The sequence below is a fragment of the Vulpes lagopus genome, chromosome 2, assembly GCF_018345385.1.
Source record: "Vulpes lagopus strain Blue_001 chromosome 2, ASM1834538v1, whole genome shotgun sequence".
NCBI classification, from domain to species: Eukaryota; Metazoa; Chordata; class Mammalia; order Carnivora; family Canidae; genus Vulpes; species Vulpes lagopus.
Window position 1 is genome coordinate 41644570 of NC_054825.1, and position 17384 is coordinate 41661953.

General features: G+C 50.2%; 1 protein-coding gene across 1 annotated transcript in view; it reads left to right on the top strand.

Moving 5' to 3' along the window:
• The first annotated feature begins 228 nt into the window (after positions 1-228).
• The window catches only part of TMEM266 (transmembrane protein 266), a 109741-nt gene continuing 92585 nt past the window's right edge, over positions 229-17384 (top strand). The window contains 1 exon segment of the mRNA XM_041742621.1: positions 229-351. The gene's annotated coding sequence lies outside the window, so the exon portion shown is untranslated.

The window sequence follows — 17384 nt, forward strand, 5'->3', positions numbered from 1 at the left end:
GCCAACACCTGCGGGAGCTGTGCCGGGTGCACGGGGCGCGCCCGCCCCCTCCCCTTCCCCCTCCCCCCGCCCCACCCCCCCTCGTCCACCCCCTCCCCCTCCCGCCTTCCCCTCCCCCCCCGCGGGCTCCGGGACGGCCGCCGGGGCGCGTGCGCGCGGAGTAGCGGGGCGCGGGCGGCGGAGCGAGGGCGCAGGCGCGGGCCCGGGAGCCGGAGGACGAGGCCGCGCGCGCCCCGAGCGCGGGGGGCGGAGGAGCCGAGGCCGAGGCCGCGGCCCGGAGCCGGAGCCCGGGAGCCCGGGAGCGCGAGCCGCGCCGCCGCAGAGCCGAGCGGATCCCGGCCCAGGCAGCAGGTATGTCGGCGCGTGGCGGGGCCTCCTCCCCGGAGCCCGCGTCCCGGAGCCGCGGTGGGGCCCGGCCGGGGCGGGGGGCGGGGGGACCCGGCGCTGACCTTCATCCCGGCTCGCGGGGGCGGCGGCCGTGCGGGGCCCTCGGCTCCTCCGGGCTGGGGCTGCTGGGCTCGGCCGCCGCGGACGCTCTTCCCTCCCGCGCTTCGCCCGCATCCGCCCTGCAGCCGGGAACCGCGCGGGCTGCGCTGCGGGGGCCGCTGAGGGGGGCCCTGCGGGTCCGGGTCGGGGGCTGCTGTGGGGGCGCAGACTCTGCCCGGCGCCTGTGCTCCGCCGCGGCCGCCTGCGAGGGGCTCCGTCGGGGCGCGGGGGCAGCATCACTGGCAGGATCGGGGCGCGGAGGGCAGCATCCCCGGCAGGGTCGGGGCGCAGAGGGCAGCACCACCGGCAGGGTCGGGGCACGGAGGGCAGCATCCCCGGCAGGGTCGGGGCGCAGAGGGCAGCACCACCGGCAGGGTCGGGGCACGGAGGGCAGCATCCCCGGCAGGGTCGGGGCGCAGAGGGCAGCACCACCGGCAGGGTCGGGGCGCGGAGAACAGCACCCCCTGCAGGGTCGGGGCACGGAGGGCAGCATCCCCGGCAGGGTCGGGGCGCGGAGGGCAGCATCCACGGCAGGGTCGGGGCACGGAGGGCAGCATCCCCGGCAGGGTCGGGGCGCAGAGGGCAGCATCCCCGGCAGGGTCGGGGCGCGGAGGGCAGCATCCACGGCAGGGTCGGGGCGCGGAGGGCAGCATCCCCGGCAGGGTCGGGGCGCAGAGGGCAGCACCACCGGCAGGGTCGGGGCACGGAGGGCAGCATCCCCGGCAGGGTCGGGGCGCAGAGGGCAGCACCACCGGCAGGGTCGGGGCGCGGAGAACAGCACCCCCTGCAGGGTCGGGGCACGGAGGGCAGCATCCCCGGCAGGGTCGGGGCACGGAGGGCAGCATCCCCGGCAGGGTCGGGGCGCGGAGGGCAGCATCCCCGGCAGGGTCGGGGCGCGGAGGGCAGCATCCCCGGCAGGGTCGGGGCGCGGGGGGCAGCATCCCCGGCAGGGTCGGGGCGCGGAGGGCAGCACCACCGGCAGGGTCGGGGCGCGGAGAACAGCACCCCCGGCAGGGTCGGGGCGCGGAGGGCAGCATCCCCGGCAGGGTCGGGGCACGGAGGGCAGCATCCCCGGCAGGGTCGGGGCATGGGGGGCAGCACCCCCGGCAGGGTCGGGGCGCCGGGGGCAGCATCCCCGGCAGGGTCGGGGCGCCGGGGGCAGCATCCCCGGCAGGGTCGGGACACAGGGGGTAGCCTCGCAGGCAGGCCGGTCCCGTCGCAGGCAGGCACAGCCCAGGGCAAGCGGGTGTCTGCCAACTTGCCAACGAGGCTGAGAGGCAGCAGGCTGTCCGCTGATGGCAGCAGCGAGGCCTTGAACCGGGTGTTCAGGACCCCTGGGGCCCCCTCGGGCTCCCATACCAAACTCATCAGGACTTTGCATCCGAGGATGACTGGATCTTGCCACCTGTTGGAAGTCAGACCCACCAATCCCTGCTTCGGTCACTAACACCAGCGACAGGCCCACACTGGTTTTTCCCGCCTTCTTGAATATTGCTTGGCTTTTGCTCTTTTAAAATAAAACCCGTGATTTGATGCTCCGTATGTTATAAATTACATGAATTGTTTCTATTCCCCGCACTTACAACATGTCCTGATGACTGAATTTCGCTTCAGTGTCCACGTTACCGATTTCCGAGCTCCCCCTTGCTTGGAGCAGCAGGTCCAAAAAGTGGTATACGTAGAACTGATGACCTTTCTCTACCTCTCCCCGCATACTGTGGTAAAAGGAATAGTAAAAACTAGAAGCATAAAATGAAAGTGAGCATCACAGGACGCCTGGGTGGCTCAGCGGTGGGGCACCTGCCTTCAGCCCAGGGCATGACCCCAGGGTCCAGGATCAAGTCCTGCATCCGGCTCCCTGCAGGGAGCCTGCTTCTCCCTCTGCCTGTGTCTCTGCCTCTCTCTGTGTCTCTCATGAATAAGTAACTAAGTCTTTTAAAAAAAAAAAAAAAAAAAAAAAGCAGCTCTGTTTAAAAGAAAGAAAGAAAATGAGTATCACCAGCCATTGGGCTATGGCCGCAGAACTCAGTGCTTGTAAAATGCAGTCAGTGTGCCCCATCTAATCATGAGGACATGTTCTTAAGTGTGCATATGTGCCAGGTATCGAGCTAAGGGGTGCTTGTGCATGCTATCACTTAATCCTCACAAGGAACCCATTCTCTCTATATGGAAGATGAAGAAAGCTTAGCTAACGTGCCCAAGGTCACACAGTCAGGACGTGGCGAGGATAAAGATGCAAACTCACGTGCGTCTGATTGCGGGGGGTCGATGGGCACGGGGAGGAACCTTTAACCTTGGTGCTGTCGCTGCCTCTGTGCTTTAGTTAAGGTCAGGCTTGTGCATGAGCGAACCTACTTGGACCTGATTCCCCTTTCACAGATTCCATATCAACCTTAGTGGCTTTCCAGTAGGAGAAATCGTTGTTTCAGGATGGGTCTGTGTGGAATTTTTTGAGGTGGCACTGAGCCTGCAAGAAATGGTATCCTAGATGTGCTTCCACTTAGCGCTCTCAAGCAAGCATTTAAGTTCAAAAAAGTTGTTTTCCTTCAGATTTAAATCTATAAAACGTATGCGCATCAAATAGAATGAATCACTCATGCTTTTCATTATCGCATCCCACTCCAGTCTTCCTGCCACCCTGCACACTCACTTGTGGTCTCAGTGCCAGTCATGAGAACAACATTGTCTATCACACCAGCACATGAATTCCTTAAGGGGGTGAAGGAATCCACACCGGTTGTGCACCAGTCTCTCTACAGTGGCGGCACGTATTCACTTGAATAATCTTAGAATCTGTGCATTCAGCTATGGATACATACTGACTTTTTTTTTTTGCAACTGAATTATGATAATGCAAGTAATGGACTTTCGCTACACATTCCTAGTAGTTCTCATAGACTTAGACATTTCTATAGTTGCATCCATGGAAAACCCACTCGGTGGGGCTACGCGCTTTTACATTCAAGTCACGTATTTAAGATGGTGGTGAGAAAGATAGAGGTAAGTATGAGGGGTTATTTGAAAATTATATCCCGTGGAAGGTACAGCTTTTAATTATAAATTTAGGGCTGATACTAGGAAATACAAGACTCTCTTACAAATTCCATAAGCTCTGTTTTTCCTCCTCAGGCAATATGACTGGTTGTAGAACATGATCTTACTTTTTTCATTATACTGTGTTGACAGTAAAGCAATTTGCATAGCAATTTTGCCTCATGGAAAACCCTGGGTTTTAGAAGAGCACATTCCCTAGTACTTATGGAAATGCTGAGTTGGAGTCTTTCCGCCCTGAGGATTTCCAGTTTATGATCAGATAAACTCAAGAGGAGTCCTGATGTTACTGGAGAAGCAGCAAAAAAGCAAAGAGCAGTGTTGCTTGCTTTCTGGAGAGGAAATGGGTTTTCTGATGTAGAGCATCACTGTTTTCTTCAGTCAGAAATCTCATAATTAAAAAGCATCCAAGAAGTAGAAGAAGTCTGCTCTCTACCATTCAAGCAGATTTTATTTAATGCAGAGCTGAGCATCCTTTTGGGTGCAGTGGTCATCTGAGGAATGTAAAAATGTTTCTGGACTACATTTTTTTTTTTCTCGAATCATATATCTGAACTGGGAAAAGCCGTATGATCAGCTACAGATGCTTACGCGTTATTTTTTCCTCTCACCAAGTGTGTTTTGGGGTTTTTTTGGAGGTGAGGAGAGCAACTAAAATTTTTCCAAGCTCAAGGTAGCATGCGTTGCAGTGACTGATTGTAATGCATATTTTAATGCATCATTGACTAAAACACTGGGAACTGGCTTGTCTTTCTTTGACCTTGTTGAGCTACTTAGTTGTGAAATGTGTGGGGTTTTTTTTTGTTGTTATAGTATTTTTACTATTCTTTCAAATATTTTTTTTCAGTGTCAACATTCTTGAATCATAAAAGAAGTTCACAGTCAGCTTACTTTAAGATACTTTATTTTCACCGTCTCTTTTTCTCTCCCTGGTGGCAGCCTTTGCAAGAGTTTTAATTTTGCTAAGAAAGTGACTCACAATCCACGAGTTAATGCATCCCCTTCCCAAAAGGGTGCACATAATTCACTTGCCAGCCAGGCGCCCCCCTGTAGGACCTTGTAGCTCCCTTTGGCCTTACGTGGCCCCCCTGTAGGACCTTTATCTGTGAACCCTGTAGTTCCCTTTGGCCTTATGTGCACCCACTATCCTCTCTGAGAAGGAGTAAGGGTTCCTAAGGTCGGGGCCCCCCCTGCAGGCCTCCCTTGGTGAGCAAGGTGGAATAGTGGCTCCTGGATACTGATGTCGGAGAGGCCAGGAAATCACTTCTCCTGCGCCAGCACTAGCCTGTGCTGCGATTTCTGCTCATGAGAGCAGCACGTGCTCATCGTGAGGTGCTGACGCGCTACGTGCATGTGGAAGGTAGAAGCTCAATGGCTAGAGTCTTTAGTAGTCTTTCCCCTTGGCGATCGATAGTCAACATTAATAGTTTGCTGTGAATTCTGGATTTTGCAACGTGGATAGTGAAATGTTACTGTTTGCCAACAATACTATACATAGATGCATATCACTTGCAGGGGCTTTTTTTTTTTTTTCTTCCACCGGGTAATGTCTCACTCACAGAGGCCCTTGAACGGCAATACTTCTGGACGCATTTTATTCGGCCTCAACGGGAGTTAGAGGAAAGGAGCCCCTTCACCGAGGGAGAGGCAAGGGGCCCCTGCGTGCTGGGGAGGAAGCTGGGCATGATCCAGGGCCTGTGATGGATACTTTTCCTTTCTGTATCTCTTTTACCCCTTTGCAGTTACCCTTGGTGGCTAACTATGTATAAATGAGAGACCAGTCTGAGGCCCCGGAGGTTTATGGAGCCAGGCTGAGGCCCAGGCCCAGGTGAGTGTGGCTCGGGGTCCAGGAAGGCACTCGGCCTCTGCCCGTCCGCACCGGCTGGCTCGTGGCCTCGGAGCCCCGGCCCTGGTGGTGCTCTCTGGGAATGCCCTTCCCCGATGACATCTGCTGGGTTTGTGCTCTCACATCTTTTTGGCTTTGCCCAAAGTACGACTATGCCTTTAAAACGAAGTTCTGGGCAGCCCGGGTGGTGCAGCGGTTTAGGGCCGCCTGCAGCCCGGGGCGTGACCCTGGAGACCCGGGATCGAGTCCCACGTCGGGCTCCCTGCACGGAGCCAGCTTCTCCCTCTGCCTGGGTCTCTGCCCCTCTCTCTCTCTCTCTCTCTCTCTCTCTGTCTCTAGGAATGAATAAATAAAATCTTTAAAAATTAAAAAAAATAAAAGTTCTCTCCCATAAGCACTCCTGGCCTCCTCCCGGCCTTGTTTTCCTCCATAGCCCGTCCTAGTATTCCCTGTAAGTTGGAGGTTTTGTTTATTGTCCACCTCCCGAGGGAGGGAGTGCTCCAGCGCCAGGCTTTGTCTGTCTCGCTCACTCCCCAACCCCGGTGTTGTGGGAAGGAACTGTCCAGTGGACATGGCCCTGTCCTTGTTAGTCCTCAGCCTTGGCCATCTCCTAAATGCGAAGGCTCTATGTGTGTGTTTGAGGGAACAGCAGAGGAGAACCAGGAGAGGTCTCAAGAGGATGTCAGGGCAAGAGAAACCTCCCAGGTAGACAAGGGAAGATGGAAAGTCAGCTGAGGGCTGAGACGGGTGACAAGGCTGTGCAAAGTACGTGGGGAGATGGCCCGGATGCAGAGGAGCCGCTCGGGTTCCCCTCTATTTGGCATACGGCATGTTTTTTTTTTTTTAAAGATTTTATTTATTTCTTCATGAGAGACCCAGAGAGAGAGGCAGAGACTCAGGCAGAGGGAGAAGCAGGCTCCATGCAGGGAGCCCGATGTGGGACTCAATCCTGGGTCTCCAGGGTCACACCCTGGGCCCAAGGCAGATGCTCAACTGCTGAGCCCCCCGGGCAGCCCATACGTCATGTTTTTTGAAGACTTCCAAAGACGGAGACCAGATGCCACCAACTTTCCTAGTGGCCTGAGTTACACAAAGGAAAAAAAATCTGTGGACACTCACGCAGGCAGGTTAATCACTGCCCCACCAGCATCAAACTGTTGCATTTTTTAAAGATTAAATACCTGTTGGTATCTTCCCTGCTTAAGCCAGAGTGTGAGAGTTCATTGCCAAAGCACTTAGCTCGCACGTCTGAGTTTTGGCAGGAAGCATGTACCAGCAGTATCCCAGCCTGAGATTCTTTTCTTTTTTTTTTTTAAGATTTTATTTATTCATGAGAGACAGAGACACAGAGACCCAGGCAGAGGGAGGAGCAGGCTCCATGCAGGGAGCCCGACGTGGGACTTGATTCTGGGACCCTGGATCACGGGATCACACCCTGGGCCAAAGGCAGGTGCTCACCTGCTGAGCCCCCCGGGGGGGATTCTTTGGGCCCCGAGGTGTCTCAGGCTCCTGATTTCCTTTCCTACATCTATGGTCTGCGGTAGTTCTCGGATCTGAGCAACATCATGGGTGTTTGGGGGAATAATTAAGCCTTAGAACACTTTAGAATTGACACAGGGATATTGGAGGGAGGTCATGGTTATGGGATAAAGTCGGCCAAACTGCTCCTCAGCCATGGGACCGCCTCCTCCTCCACCTGTCCCTCCTCCCCCTCCTCCTTCCTCCTCCTCCTCCTTCCTCCTCTTCCCTCTGTCTCCTCCTCTCCTTGCTCCCCCTCCCCCTCCTCCTCCCCCCTCCCCTCCTCCCTCCTCCTCCCTTCTCTTCCCTCCTCCCCCTCCTCCTCCCCCTTCCTCTCCAGGCTTTAATGCTGCCCTAGGAAGGGAATTACCCTTTGAGAAAAAGACAGCCTTTGATTTGTCATAAAACCCACCGTGCAGCTGGGACAGGGGCCGGGAAGTCCCCACAGCTCCTTGAGACGTGTCAGTTGTGCTCCGCCCCCGCAGCCCAGGTGTGCAAGTGCGGACCGTGGACCGCGGGGGCTGTTCCCTGGCCTCCCTTCCAGAGCCGGGCAGGCGCTTTGCTTCCTGCTGCCCGCAGCTCCAAGCGGGTCTGAGATGAGCTCCTGGGCGGTCATTGCCTCGGTCCCCTGCCTCAGTCACCCGCTGCCGTCAGGCCCAGCAGTGAGTGAACGAGGCCAAGCAGACGGTCCCCTTGGAGGGCCCTGCCGCAGCCAAATCCTGTGTTGCACCTCAGTTCCATGCGACGGGTTGTGTGATGCCCACTGCTTCTTGGACAGCGCTTCTGAGCTGCGTTAGCTTGTCCTTTGGGGGGGGTCATGGTCCCTCAAATAGGGCAAGTGCTCCACTGCTGGGGGACAGTGTCCCAGTGTCCAAAGAAAAGGTTGAACATGTCTGTCCCCTCTGCCCCGTCCTCTGCCCCGTCCTCTGGCCTGGGCCCCCCTGCTGTCCCCCTGCTGTCCCTCTTGCCACCGTCCCGCAGGAGCTGCCGAGGGCACCCGAAGGTCACCGCGACTGCCGAGTCACAGACCCGCCGCCTGTCTCAGGTCTCAGCCCGGACGGCTCAGCAGCCCTGGCCCCACTGACTTCGACCCCCTGACCCCCCTGACCCGCCCTGTGCAGCCCCCCTTCCCCGCAATGGTCTGGCCATTTATTCCGTTATTCTCGGCCCCAAAGGGAGAGGCAGCCTGGAGGGGTGCGTGGTGACCAGGCGGCCGCTCCGGCCTTGCGAACGTTGTGATCTGGGCGACTCATTCACACACACACACACACACACACACACACACACACACACACGCACCCAGTCTCAGAGTTCTTGTCTGTGACAGGAAGAGGAGCAGGGATGCGCCAGGAGAGGGCAGGCTGGTGGTAGACGCAGCTTGGCCCCTTCCAGGGCCCTGCCCGGGGCATCAGTCCCCCCTTCCCGCAAGCTCTGAACTAGCTTACTCACCGCCCCAGCCCGGCCTGCCGGGCGCCCCCTTCCAGGCCTTGCCCCGTGGTCCCCACCTGAGGGCCACAGTTCCCCTTCCTGCCCCCCCAGGAGGGGCGCCTGAGAGCTGCACCCACCCCGAGGCCGCGGGAGGACAGGCCCCGGGAAGGGAGGCCTCCTCCCTCGGCGCTGAGCCTGTCTCTGTCAAGCGAATCGTAAACTACTTCGGGACACCATCTGCGATTTATCCTTTATAAAAATATCCTTCTCAGCATTTAGCACTACACACACGGGGAATGTAACTCCCGTCCTCTAACTGCCAAAACATGATCGTTTTTCTTGGTCCTTCCAAAATCGTTTTTCCTCCTAAACTGAAATAAACATGTATTGTTCAGTCCTAAACCCCTTGTAAGCCTTATATGGGAAAATTGGGTCAACACCACAGACCCTTTTGGAACGAGGAGGGATATGTGGAAATTACTAAAATAATGGAAGCACAGGGAGTAATTAATTCTTTTTGGAAGGAGTTTGAAATTCTCCCGACTTGTGAGACTGTTAGGATTTAATAAAGTGTTTGGGGCCTTTTTTCTGTCCTCATAACATCCCTTCCCAAGGAAAATGAGCACTAGTCCAGTTGCACTAACCCCCCCACCCCAGTCAAAAATGTCTCCAGACATTGCCAAGTGTCCCCAAGTGTAGGAAATTCTCCCCTTTTGAGAACCACTGCTCTATAGGATCAATCCAGAAAGCTCATTATGTTCCCAATTCACAGAATATCAGATTTGGACAGTTTGGATTTTAAAAAAAGATGAAAAGTATAATAGATACAAAAGATACATTTGGGCTTGAAGTTACTAACAGAGTAAAGTTAGTATCTACGTATCCATGGTACAAAACCCCGTTATAAGTGGAAAATGCATGTAATGCAGCTTGCGTGCTGTGGACACGTCGCTTCGTGGAGCCCACCCCAACGTGCTCCAGGCACTTCCGTTAGCCTCCGGTTGGGTAAGATCATCTAATGCAGAGCCTGTTCTACAATAAAGCGTTGACTAGCTCATGTAATTTACTGACTACCTTCCTGAAAGCGGGAAGAGTGGCTGCCGTCTGGTACAGGGCGGTTGTAAACGTACCCGCTGTTGATCCTGGCGGTCTCGTGCTGACCCGGAGCTGCCACTCGCTGCGGCTGCCCAGCAGCAGGAAATAGCCTGCAGATCGCCAGCCTGGGAGAAGATCCAGATTCAGATTCAGTGTGATTCCACGGAATGCCTCCCGCCTTTGCACCACCGGGAGATCAAAAGATCATAGGGTGAGCCCTTAAAATGGGGGGGGCCTCCATATAGGCAGGTACGGATCACGTCATGAATAAGGAGAAGGAAACCAATAAAGTGATTGCAGAAATTCAGACCATCATACTCCTAAGGATATCGGGTCTGAATATAACAACTCCGATGCAATGCTCCCATCAGCCTGGAATATTCTAGTTGGAATTGTATTTAAGTGCCCAAAATACATTTATACTCTGGACAATAAGTGTATTAAGCCAAAAAATAATGACTCGGGAACTCCCAGTTGGTTACCTTCGGAGGGAATTAGGTCGGACCCAGGTAAGCTGGCTCTCCACCAGAGGCTGCTTCTGACCTCAAAGCTACGCTGAGAAGCATTTTCTGGTGCTCGGGTGACGCGGAATGACAGGGTACCGCGTGCTTTGGTGGAGGGCCACGCTTGCTCGGTAAGCTTCGTGGTTGTTAGAAAATTCAGCTGTAGATTTCTGATTTAATGCCCGCCTCCAGGAGCGCCTGGAAGGCTCAGTGGGTTATGTGTCTGCCTTCTGGCTCAGGGTGTGATCCAGGGTGTGACCCCGGGGTCCGGGATTGAGTCCCAGCATCGGCATCAGGCTCCCTGCAGGGAGCCTGCTTCACCATCTGCCTGTGTCTCTGCCTCTCTCTCTGTGTGTCTCTCATGAATAAATAGATGAAATCTTTATACATAAATAAATAGAGTAAATAAAACCCACCCCTAGGGGCACCTGGGTGGCTCAGTCGGTTAAGCATCTGCATTTAGCTGGGGTTGTGATTCTGAGTCCCGGGATGGAGCCCTGCATCGGGCTCCCTGCTCAGTAGATGGTCTGCTCCTCTCTCTCTCTCTTTCTCTCTCTCTCTCTCTTATCCTCTCCTCTCCCCCTCAGCCCCTCCCACTGCTCATTCTCTCCCTTTCAAATAAATAAAATCTTTTTAAATAAATAAAAATAAAACCCACCTCCAGTTGACATTCACCACCAGGTTCTTTCTTTCTTTTTTTTTTTAAAGATTTACTTTTATTTATTTATGATAGACATAGAGAGACAGAGAGACAGAGACAGGCAGAGGGAGAAGCAGGCTCCATGCCAGGAGCCCGACGTGGGACTCAATCCCGGGACTCCAGGATCGCGCCCTGGGCCAAAGGCAGGCGCGAAACCGCTGAGCCACCCAGTGCAGTAGCACGAAATGCATGTCACACCCAAAGGCCAGGCGTAACAGTTAAACATCCTACTTTCTGAAAGTGCATTAAGGCGCCAGCCTTGGGAGAGACCTGCTGTAGCCAGGCTTGTAATTTGCCTTCGAAAAGGGAAAAAAGCCTGCGTGGAAGGCCTTCAGGATGATCACTCACCAATAGTCTAGAAATAGGCCTTGTGCAGTTTCTTGAACCTGGGAGGCAGGGCAGAAGTACTCATGCCACACATCTGTGAACATCTGTGCCAGACTTGTGTGTGCTACGGAACCCCAGACACCAGGATGGACTGAATCGTGTCCCCTGCTAAAGTGCCTCTGTTGAAGCCCTAACCCCCAACACGACTGGGGATGAAGTCTTCAGAAGGTACTTAAGGTTAAATGAGGTCAGGGCAGCCCGGGTGGCTCAGTGGTTTAGCGCCTGCCTTCGGCCCAGGGTGTGAGCCCGCGGTCCCGAAATCAAGTCCCGCATCGGGCTCTTCGCATGGAGACAGCTTCTCCCTCTGCCTGTGTCTCTGCCTTTCTCTCTGTATCTCTCATGAATAAATAAATAAAATATTTTAAAATAATGCTTTAAAAAAAAAGGTTAAATGAGGTCATTGAGGAAGAGATCCTAACCCCATAGTAGCCTTTGAAGAAGAGGAAAAGAGGTGCGCCTGGCCGGCTCAGTGAGAAGAGCATGCAACTTTTGATTTCAGGGTCGTGAGTTCAAGCCCCATGTTGGGTATAGAGATTACTAAAAGATAATAAACCTTTAAAAAAAAAAAAAAGAGGAATAAGAAGACAAAGAAAGATTTCTCTTTCATTCTCTTTACCCTTTGAGGACACCGTGAGGAGGTGGCCATCTCCAAGCCAGGAGGAGGGTTCTCACCAGAATCTGACCATGCTGGTACCCTTACCTTTGGTTTCTAGCCTCCAGAACTGTGAGAAAATACATTTTTTGTTGTTTAAGCCATTCAGTATATGTGTTTGTCTTTGCAGACCCGGCCACTACATGCTGCACCCTCATTACACAGATGAGGAAACGGGACCCAGGGAGGCAAATGACTTGCCCAAAGTCAAATTACTGGTTAGTGGTAGAATTAGAACACAGAACCTAGCTTTCCTGACTCCTAGTCCACTCAGGTCATATAGGCTCCTGTTCATTATCTGTAAAACCTATGGCTCACCTCGTCTGTAGGCATCAGGGTCCTTATACCTGCCCTGTTTATCTCAGGGATGTTGTGAGGATTGGTCAGATGGTACAAGAAAAGAGTTTCTAAACAGAATATTTTACAAGTGTTAAGTATCACACTCAACTCAGATTTTGCCCCATTATCAGGAATCTATCTGCCTTTGAAAATTGTGTTTTCTTTTAGCACCAGAAAATTAGTCTTAATTCCTGAAATGAGGAAAAAAATAACCAGAAGGCTATGAAGTCTACAGACAAAAATTAAAAAAAAATAAAGTCCTTTCTAGTTGTAACCACATTGAAACTGTTGTTGCTTTCCTTTTCCAAAGGTAACATTCTAATTTTTGTAAGAAGCATCAGATTAGGGCAGCCCCGGTGGTGCAGCGGTTTAGCTCCGCCTTCGGCCCAGGGTGTGATCCTGGAGTCCCGGGATTGAGTCCCACGTCGGGCTCCCTGCATGGAACCTGCTTCTCTCTCTGCCTGTGTCACTCTCATGAATAAATAAATAAAATCTAAAAAAAAAAAAAAAGCATCATATTAAGGCATAAGAATTTCTGGCGCCCAGCCCATACTCTATAGCATGTACTAGAAGTGTAACTGGACAAGTCATTTCGCTCTTCTGAGTCCTGCCATCTTTTCCTGTCAAATGATGGGATTAGGCTACTTGCGGTTTAGGGATCCCGGAATAATTACTCTGAACTATGCAGTGCCTTAAAACAGCGGGACAGAAATAATTCACACAGTGATCTTACTTTACAAATTATTCTTCGGTTATAGTTGCTGGAAGAGTCAAGCGTAGATGAATGGCATTTGGCATCTGAAACCCTTAATTATACACCGTAGGCAGCTCTGTGGCTTGGTCTCTGTCAAAAGACACCACATTATTAAATGACACCGTGTAGGGACGTTCAGAGCTTTTGCAACAGCTTGTTCATCTGTAGCACGATCGGCCTGTGGCAGGTAGCCTCCACAGTCTGCATGTGCAAATCTGAGCACACCTATATTTAGATTAAAGGCCTCCTGTCCAATTCCTTTGGAAGTGAGTCCACTAAAATTGATGACACTAAGTGGGGAGTTTGGGGTCCATAGCTAGTGACACATGTGATTTATTTCCAGATTTTTTATGTAGTTAAATACTATACTAGGTATAATGCTTTTTCCCCACTTCATCTATTTTGCCCACCCCCCCACACACACCCCTCTGGCAACCACCAGTTTATTCTCTATATGAGTCTATTCCTGCGTTTGTGTAAGTTATGTAAGTTTTAGGTGTAAGTTTTACACACAGCTTTGTATGTATTTCTATTATAGAAGTACATAAAAATCACACATAAGTAATACATAAATTGCAAACAGCTTTAGCAATAAGGAAAAAAATCCTACAAAAAAAATAAAAAATAAAATAAATAATAAATAATAAAAATTAAAAAATAAAAAATCCTACTGTAGTTATCATTTACCTTTTTGCCTATCCTTTGAGACATATGCATGATTTTTTTTAAAAGATTTTATTTATTTATTCATGAGAAACACAGAGAGGAGACACAGAGAGAGAGGCAGAAGCACAGGCAGAGGGAGAAGCAGGCTCCATGCAGGGAGCCCGATGCAGGACTCCATCCCAGGACCCCAGGATCACGCCCTGGGCTGAAGGCGGCGCTAAACCGCTGAGCCACCCAGGCTGCCCTGCATGATTTTTTATAATTTTAATTATGGTTACATACATATAACAAAATTTACCATTTTAACTGTCTTTAAGTACATAGCTAAGTGACCTCAAATTCATTCGCAGTTATGCTACCATCAGTTTTGCCCATCTCCAAAAGTCTTGTCATCTCACAAAACTAAAACTTTGTACCCACTAAACACAAAAATTCCACTTGTTACATCTCCACCCACACGCAATTTATGTTATTGGCGTCACATATTTCCTCTTTATACCATATTATATATTTTATATTTTAGGGTATCTGCAGTTTAATATAGAAGTTATATGGTCTCATTCATTTGGGGAATATAAATAATAGTGAAAGGGAATAGAGGGGAAGGGAGAAGAAATGGGTAGGAAATATCAGAAAGGGAGACAGAACACGGAAGACTCCTAACTCTGGGAAACGAACAAGGGGTGGGACGGGAGGTGGGGGGGGAACGAGGGGACTGGGGGACGGGCACTCAGGGGGGCACTTGACAGGATGAGCACTGGGTGTTATTCTGTATGTTGGCAAATTGAACACCAATAAAAAATAAATTTATTATTAAAAAAGTTATTCTAGGGATCCCTGGGTGGCGCAGCGGTTTGGCGCCTGCCTTTGGCCCAGGGCGCGATCCTGGAGACCCGGGATGGAGTCCCGCGTCGGGCTCCTGGTGCATGGAGCCTGCTTCTCCCTCTGCCTGTGTCTCTGCCTCTCTCTCTCTCTCTCTCTGTGTGTGTGACTATCATAAATAAATAAACAATTTTAAAAAAAGTTATTCTATATTAAATATATTATATATATAATTCTATAGAATTATAATAGAATTATAATAGAATAATAGAATAATAGAATTATTATTCTTTTTTTAGAATTATTATTCTAATAGAATTATAATATAATATAATTATAACATAATATATAATATAATATAGAGTTATATGGAATTAAATATATATTATTTAAAAGTTATTCTATATTAAATATAATATATATAATTCTATATAATTCTATATAATTATAATAGAATTATAATAGAATAATAGAATTATTATATTTAATATATATAGAATATATACATATTCTATATAGAATATAGAAGCCATTTTTTTTAGGTAGATTTTGGGTGGGGGGAAGGAGTAGATTTTAGGTGGGTGGAAATAAAGGATTGCGTTTTGGCTTTCATTTTTACAGTCCACAAGACGTCTAAGTGAAGATTCAGGTAGGCAGTTGGATGTGCAAATCTGGGTTTCAGGGGAAAGAATGGGGCTGGAGATAAAAATTTTGAAGACAGCATGTGTGGATGACATTTTAAGCCCTGGCAGAGGGGACAGATGGGTGAGATAAAAGGTCTGATAAAGAGCCCTGGGGCTTATCAACATTTAGAGGTCACGTGGAGGAGGAAGAGGACCTCGCAAAGAAAACTGAGTGAAAAAGCATCCCGTGAGGAAAGGGGAAAACCAGATGGTAGGGTCTCCTGGAAGTGGGGAGAACAGAGTGAAGAAGGATGAGCGAGTGATCAGTTGTGTCTGTTTGTGTCAAATGGTTGAGGGTTGTGTTTACAGTATGAAGATCATGGCTTGTAGTTGAAATGGGACTCCAGTCACCAGGGTCCTCTTTCTTTTTTTTCCAGTCTTGAGATCGTTTTAGTTTTTGGGGTGTTTTGTTTTGTTTTTACGCTTCTCCATGAATTCATAGAGAATGGGTTCCAGTTGCTCGGGCTCCTTTCCATTGGTTCTCACAAGGGGTATTTCTCTGGTTGAAACAGGCTGGCACTTCTTTTTTTTTTTAATTTTTATTTATGATAGTCACAGAGAGAGAGAGAGGCAGAGACACAGGCAGAGGGAGAAGCAGGCTCCATGCACCGGGAGCCCAACGTGGGACTCGATTCCGGGTCTCCAGGATCGCGCCCTGGGCCAAAGGCAGGCGCCAAACCGCTGCGCCACCCAGGGATCCCCCAGGCTGGCACTTCAGTTGAACTCAAGCACCTTTCTGTTTGGCTTCCTTCTTTTTTCTCATCATTTGCCTTCACGCACTTCGGGAAACTATCTCCGCTCTTAAATCACTTAATATGCTCAATACGTATATTAATTCTCTTGGCGAGAGTCTTGCCCTTGTTTGTTTACAACAGTGCCAGCTCCATGCCGGGTAGCGCTGTAGACTCTTCCAGTTTAGCCACCGTGATGTTTGTGATGTGGTCCCTTCTGAACACTGCCCATTTCCTTGATGTCCACAATACCCTCTTTCTCACAGATTTGCGTGGTTGGCCAAAGGAACAACTCCATGTTCTCTAAAAGGTCTAGAGAACTAGTAGTGGGTCCCTCTCCTCCTCTATTTGTGTTGGTCATTTTGGTGAATTACTGAAAGACAATGGTTCCCACCAGTCTTGCTAGAAAATCACCTCTCTTATTTCCCGTCTTATCAGTTATGTGAGAGAAATTTCCCTTCTTTTTATTTATTTTTCAAATTAATTAATTTATTTATTTTTAATTTTTTTAATTTTTTTTTTTTTTTTAAGGAATTTCCCTTCTAGTTGAAGGTTAAAACCATCTCATCCTCCAAGAGACAGTCACCTAATTTTCTACATCAGTTGACCCAAAACAAATATTATGTCTTCTCTTGGGCCCTCCAAGAAAACTGTTTTTGTTCGTTTGTTTGTTTTTTGTTTTGGTTTTTGGTTTTTTTCTGGCTCAGCATAGAACAGTCTTATTTTGTTATGGACTCTAACCTGCACCCTAACAATCAGTAGTCCCTTTTACATTCATCAACCAACAATTTTTTCACAAAACTCCAACAATAAGCTATATCATATGCATTGAGCCTTATTTGAGAAAGAAAATCCCACTCAGGAAGAGTTTACCAAGTGCCAGGCAGATACGATCCCTCAGGGCAGGGCAGAAAGAACTCAGAGGAAGACAGGATCATGAGGTGCGGGAGGGAAAGAAAGTATCCTGGGGAATTCCCAGGAAGGGGGGTCATTCATTCGCTGGGCCTCAAAAGGTAGAAAGGATGTGAACAGGGAGGACAGAAGGTAATCACGAAAGACACTTAATAGGTAAGATCGTTGATATCACAAAGATGATGCTGGCTGGGATTACGTTTATCCTGACAGATTGGCCTAAAGGAATGGATTCGTTGTCAGAAATAATCCCGCATTGAATCACGTATGCGTGAAATCCTGTCATTTGAGAAGCCTTTGGTATAAAAGTTCTGGATTATCTTTTAGATGGATGTTGACAGTATTTAGTGATAGCGAGGCACCTCAGAATTTGGAGATGAGATTGCTTTACTTTGCCTATTCAGTGCATTTGTGTGTGAGACACTGAGGAGAGACCAAGACGGGCCGCAGTCTTCAGAATCCACAGATGGTGACGCGATGGGCCCTAAAATGCCGAAAGATACCCACATCCAATCCTGGAGCCTGTGAATGTTGCCTTATTTGGAAAGAAAGGGGCCTTTACAGATGCGGTTAAGTGAAGGATTTTGAAATGAGGAGTTAATTCTGGATTATCAGTGGTTGGAAAAATACTATCAAGGATGTCCTCATAAGAGAGAGGCAAGAAAGAAACGCGACACAGAGAAGAGGAGGACGTGGCAGTGTGACCATAAAGACGGAGGAGTGTGATGGGGATTCAAGCCAAGGAACACCTGGAGCGACCAGAAGCTGGGAGAAGCAAGGAACAGATTGTCCCCCAGGGAGGACCACGGCT